Source organism: Limulus polyphemus, unplaced genomic scaffold (assembly GCF_000517525.1).
Source record: "Limulus polyphemus unplaced genomic scaffold, Limulus_polyphemus-2.1.2 Scaffold813, whole genome shotgun sequence".
Classification (NCBI taxonomy): domain Eukaryota; kingdom Metazoa; phylum Arthropoda; class Merostomata; order Xiphosura; family Limulidae; genus Limulus; species Limulus polyphemus.
This window is the reverse complement of record NW_013666423.1, coordinates 378,947-384,901: the sequence shown is the minus strand read 5'-3', so window position 1 is coordinate 384,901 and position 5,955 is coordinate 378,947. Positions and strand designations below refer to the sequence as shown.

At 33.0% G+C, this 5,955-nt stretch overlaps 1 long non-coding RNA gene across 1 annotated transcript in view; it reads right to left on the bottom strand.

The window, feature by feature from the left end:
- LOC111086055 overlaps positions 1–4,034 on the bottom strand; it is a 21,439-nt gene extending 17,405 nt beyond the window's left edge. The window contains exon 1 of the long non-coding RNA XR_002610821.1: positions 3,677–4,034. This is a non-coding gene — a long non-coding RNA (uncharacterized LOC111086055). The remainder of the gene's footprint in view (positions 1–3,676) is intronic.
- Between the last annotated feature and the right edge of the window lie 1,921 nt (positions 4,035–5,955).

The following is a 5,955-nucleotide window of genomic DNA, read 5'->3' as shown; positions in this document are numbered from 1 at the left end:
AAACAGTATAATGTGCTTTCAATAAATGCTAAGTAATAAATTTAATTTGAAATACTGGTATGAGTGTTGTTTTAAAAGAATGTAAAATTAAAATACCTAGGCTACTGAATAATTTTCCTGGTAACTGACTGAAGAATGGGTACTGTTATGAAACTGTGCCTCATATTCCTTTAAAAATAGTATTGATGGGGAATAATCATTAGTAAGACTGACTACATCAAATCCAATTACACTGGTAATGATTGCTTAGAAAACTGCAAATATTCACTTATCACTTAAATTATTTCTGTTCATTTTGTTGGAGTTGTTTGTTTGACAAAGTAAAATGGCATATTTTGAAAAATATTAAAATTTAGCATACAAGCATAACTTACTGATAACTGAGCATGTTTAGTGATTTTCCCTCATCTTTACTAAAAAGTCAAACTTTATGTGTTATTAGTCGGTATTTACATTAATAAAGTTATTAATTAATTGACCTACTGTGTATTAGTTTGTATTTGTTATTAAAATTTCTCATTTCACAGAAGATATAACAGATTGTAAGTTGTATTGTTCCTGGTAAGTTATGAGAAAATTTCAGTTGTTTGGCTGTCAAATAGTTACTGATCTCCAGCTAACCAATAAATAGGCTACATAACAAACAAATATTCATTACAGTCCTATCATTCTCTCAACATTATCATTACCTTAATTGCAAATATTTTCCAAGTGGTTGATTAAATTATTAATATAAATAAGGAACAAGAAAAATTCAAAACAGACATTTGAGAGCACCTACTTGTAATTAAAGCAAAAGTTGTATGAAACAGTATTGTGTTTATAACTGTCAATGAAATATTTCTGTTGTAACTTATTCTGCTGGTTTGAAATAATGCACCAAATTGTTACTTTTTTAAATGTTTGTTTGTTTTTCTCTGGTGGTGGTGCTACAAAAGTTGTGTGTAGTTTAAAGGAATTCTATGAAGATAAGTAGAATACCTTAAGTATACACCAAAAGAGGTTTTCTTTAAAAGTTTGTTTGTTTTTAATTATGCACAAAGCTACACAAGGGCTATCTGTGCTCTGCCCACCACGGGTATCGAAACCCGGTTTCTAGTGTTGTAAGTCCGCAGACATACCGCTGTGCCACTGGGGGGCCTAGGTTTTAGTAGAGATGAGAATAAATTGCAACAATTCTGATCAGATAATATATGAACAGATAATACAGATACGTTTCTGAACCATAGAATAAATAAAGAAACAGATAATACATGCATCTCAACTACAGAATAAAGTAACAGAAATCTCTGAATAATAAAACAGCCTAGAAAGAATACAATGTACCATTAGCAGTTTATTAAAAAAAAGTTGCTGAATTAAGGTTATGCTGATGGCTGACTGTCAAAGACACTATAAAAATAAAATGCTTACTGGAAGCCGATCAAAAAAAAACTGTATATTATTGTAAGCTGAATTTGAGGGTAGAAATTTTCTTACATCAAGAAAAGCGTCTATTGTAGTGAATTTTTTGTTAAATCCTTGGTCTCGGTCAGTCTTACAAGGTGATCTGTGGTTTTGCCTCTTCTTTCTACCTGCGTTTAGAATATTATTGAGAATATTGTTTGTTTCGATAAATTGTGCCCTTCGCTACAATATGCTTTACTTCTTTAAATACTGAAGCAGCAGTCTAGCATATTGTTATTTGCTGTTATGTTAAACTTATATTAAAGTTTTTCTTCATTACCCATTCAAGCCGTCTCCAACCATTATAAATGTATACCTTCCGTGCTTACATTTTATTTTCAATTCTTTAATTTTCTAAAACAACAATCTTAGGTTTTAAGTTTACCACTAAACACTAACATGCCATCAATATATATCAGGCATCTCTTCCATTGTAAATATCTTAAAGCAATATATTTAAGATATTAAAGTAGCTTATAGAACTCCAATGTAACTGGCGCATTACGCTGGCTAACTGGAATTACCCAAAATTCATATAGACTTTTTATTGCTGAAAGTAGTCTTGGGTCTATTTGCAATCCCAAATTTTATCTGTCAACAGCCGGAAGACAGGTCTAAGGTGTTGAACCAGTAAAAGTTCTATAAAATATCCAGACATTCTCTGTTTCAATGGATCGTAAACATGCTGACGTGTTTCACTGGAGAGAATTAACTTGGGATCAGCTAGTTTAACCCTTTCTGGATCAGAGGGATGTCATTGACATCTCATAATGGCAATACTTAATCAATTCGCATGAAACCCAGAACAATATTACTAAATGTTATCTAGTTTTGGTTTTAAAAAATAATGTAAATTAATTTAAATTTTCTTTCGTTTTTATGTTGAAAAAACATGAAAAACATAAAATTTCATTGTATAATTTAGTTTTCATGTTGATCAAAAACATTGATTTATATATATCAAATAAGTTTGAACTTGATTGATATTTATTACTATGTTTCTTTTTTATACTTTCTTTTTCCAATTGCAGTAGTCACCACTTTTGGCTAAAAAACCGTAAAAACAAACAGAAATTAAAAAAAAAAAATTCATTAACTCATGACGTGACATTTCAAAATTATGTACACAGCAATATTTCTGTTAACAATATTTTTGGTAGAGATCAATTTATATGTAATAAATATGTTTTTTCTATACAAACTATAAGTTCTTTTATTTAAGTATATTTGTTTCAATACAAAAAACTGCATAATTTTTATTAAAGATGATTTCAGCCACCAGAATATTTAATCTACATATTTGGATAGAATAGAAACTAATATATATATTCTGATTCAGAAAAACTAGAATTCTTTCCGATTTACAGCAGACAACCTACATAAACATGCTTTTAAAGAACGAAGAAAATTATAAATTACTGTGATACAAAGAAGTTTAATCTATATAAAATTACTTTTAAAAAGTAGACGAGACTAAATAATTCTCCTTCAGATTAGGTACATGTACATAAATATACCTTTAAAAATAAAATAAGGTAAGAAATAATTCCAATCGGACTAGCAAGATTATGTAAAATCATCATTACATAATGCAAAACTATAAATAATTCGAGTAAAGACAGCTAGAAATTGCTCCTCGGTAACATAGCGGTAAGTCTGATGGCTTATAACGTTAAACATCGGATTTCGATATCCTCGATGGGCAGAGAACAGATAACTTGTTGTGTAGCTTCGTACTTAACTACGAACAAAACTAGAGTGAAGATATAGAAATTTTGACAAAATAAATTTTAGTTTTGACTAATCTACGTAAAATTATAACATTCACTTAAGTGATTGCTAGTAAAATTAGAGACCTTATGACTCTCATATGAAACAGAGTAACAGCTTATTAACAAAGAGCTCAGACAGTCAGGGAAGAAAAGTTATCTTTCGCATGCTAAAAGGAGCAAACAGAAAAGAAGGTAATATTTCTTCCATTTATAATGTTTATGTCGTCATCAAATACTGTTTCCCTAAAGTCTGCTAGTTTGTAGTGTGTGGATTAAACACACTTTTTTCATTTTCTTATGTTTTTATAGATTGGTAGATAATTTAAGAGTGGGATTAGTGTTTTTCTTATTCAAGGTTTTAAAGCTCATATTTCTAACCTGACTAGAATGAAATGTTAAAATGAAAGGTTTAGAAGTAAACTTGCTTAAAATTTTATGTTTGTTTAAAGTTACTTAACCTGGCGACGGTTTCAAGGAGAACATGATGCATCCGTGACACTTTCACGGAACCTGAAATCTTTCACATGCGAGTCATGAAGAAAGACGTCGACTGAACGACAGACCGCTAACTAATTATCAAAGACTAAAGACATGCACGCTTCACGCGCACGGAGACTTCCGACTCCGTGAGAACTCCCACTAGTCTACAACTACACTAAAACTGACTGGCAATCGTTTAATAAAATGCTTAATGCTCACTTCCCACCAATAATCACATGTATAAATATCAAACACGAACTAAACACATGCGAAGAAAACGTTATAAAAGCTATCAGCAAGGCTACCACCTCGGCAGTCTCAAGAAAATACTCGAGCAATCAGTGGACTCTTAATTCCTGAGATACACACACTAATTATAGAACGTAAACATATCAGAAGACAACATTACATTTCACGTGACCTCACCCTTAAAACCAGGATAAACAGATTAAACGCACAAAAAACAGCACAGCATCAAAACATTAAATGAAACTAACTGGTTTCATTTTTGTAACAACCTAGAAAACTCACAAAGTTTTTGTTTCTTTGAAGTTAAACACAAAGCTACTCAATGGGCTATCCGTGTTCTGGCCACTATGGATATCAAAACCCGGTTTCTAGCGTTGTAAGTCTGCAGGCATACCGCTGTGCCACTGGGAGACTCTCAGGAAGTAAACCTAAAGAATTCTGGGGAAAAAAATCAAATCTCTTTCATCTAAAAAAACAATAATCATCTATTTAACCAAATAAGACATAATAACATTACAGTTAAAACCGAATCAGATAAAGCTAATCTACTGGCCTACTACTATGAAACTTCTATTAGTTACCTAAGTTCTCCGAATTTTGACACCTAGCACCACAGCCAGGTAAATAACTACATTAACATGAACCCTACACTTTTCACTCCGTGTTTCCCTGCCAACAACTTACACGAAAATATGTCAACAAACCAACATAATCTAATAAACAGAAGAGTCACAAATACAGAACTAAAAAAGTAGCATAAACACATTTAGGAATTCAGCCCCCGGTAATGATGGAATTAGAAATATTGTTCTTAAAAAGCTTCAAACATTATGAACCTATCACTGCTAACTGATTACTATCCGAACACATAGAAAAAGAGCAATAATTACCGTAATACTTAAAGAAACAAACCAATAGATCAGATCCAGATAATATCCGTCCCATTGGATTGTTAAGGTGACTTGGCTTGCTAATGGAGAAAATAATATCGAACAGACTTCTATACTTCTGTAAAACAAACAATCTACTGTCAAACATCCAAGACAAACAATAGATCACCTCACACGATTAACAGAATCAATCTACAAACCATTTAATAATAACCAAGCCACAATAGGTGTATTTTTAGATGTAAAAAAAAAATTGACAGTGTCTGGCACAGTGCCATAAAATATAAACTAAAACAGCTGACTATTAACGAAACTATAATCAGATGGGTATTGAATATTCTAGCCGATAGAACAGCCGTTAAAGCTAAGGATACAAAAACATGTAATATCACCGCAGGAGTGCTACAAGGATAAGTTCTTTCGACTCTCCTATACATCATATTTGTTAACGACATCTCATTGTCCAATTTAACAAATGCACATCGCTCTCAATATGCTAACGACATAGCAGTCTGGAGCATATCTAGAAACCCACTCATAGCAATGACCCGCATCCAAAAAATCACTGAATTTAATCCTTAGTGCCTTTTCAAGCATCAAAATGAATAAATCGAAGCCTTAAAGACATCCAGGGGCGCTCAGAAACGGTAGTTTCTCTTCACCCCGCGCGTGGATAGAGAATGATTGAGCCAGATGGGCGAATAATACTTGATTAATAATAAGCGGTGCCTTCAGACCTGAAAGGAACTGAGAGGTGTAACGAACGCGAATTTTTACCGTGGAAAGTTGTGTATAAGCTGGCAGGGACTAGCTAAAAAGGAGGAAGAGAGAGTTGAAAGCACGTGGTGATGTTTTGACACGTGGAGGCGTGGAGTTGTAGACATCACGAAGAGGATCGCTAGTTCGATGACGTGGGCGAAAAGATGGAAGAGAAACACAAGGCGAAAGCAGAGCCAAGCACACCAGTTCCGAGTTAATGATGTAAACTTCGCATTTTTTTTGTTTTGTTTTAATTATTAATATATATATATACATATAATGTCCTGACAAATTTTGATGTAGGAGGGGGGGGGGGCCCGGGGTAACCCCGGAGAAAACCCCCTTTCCGGGCCCGGGCC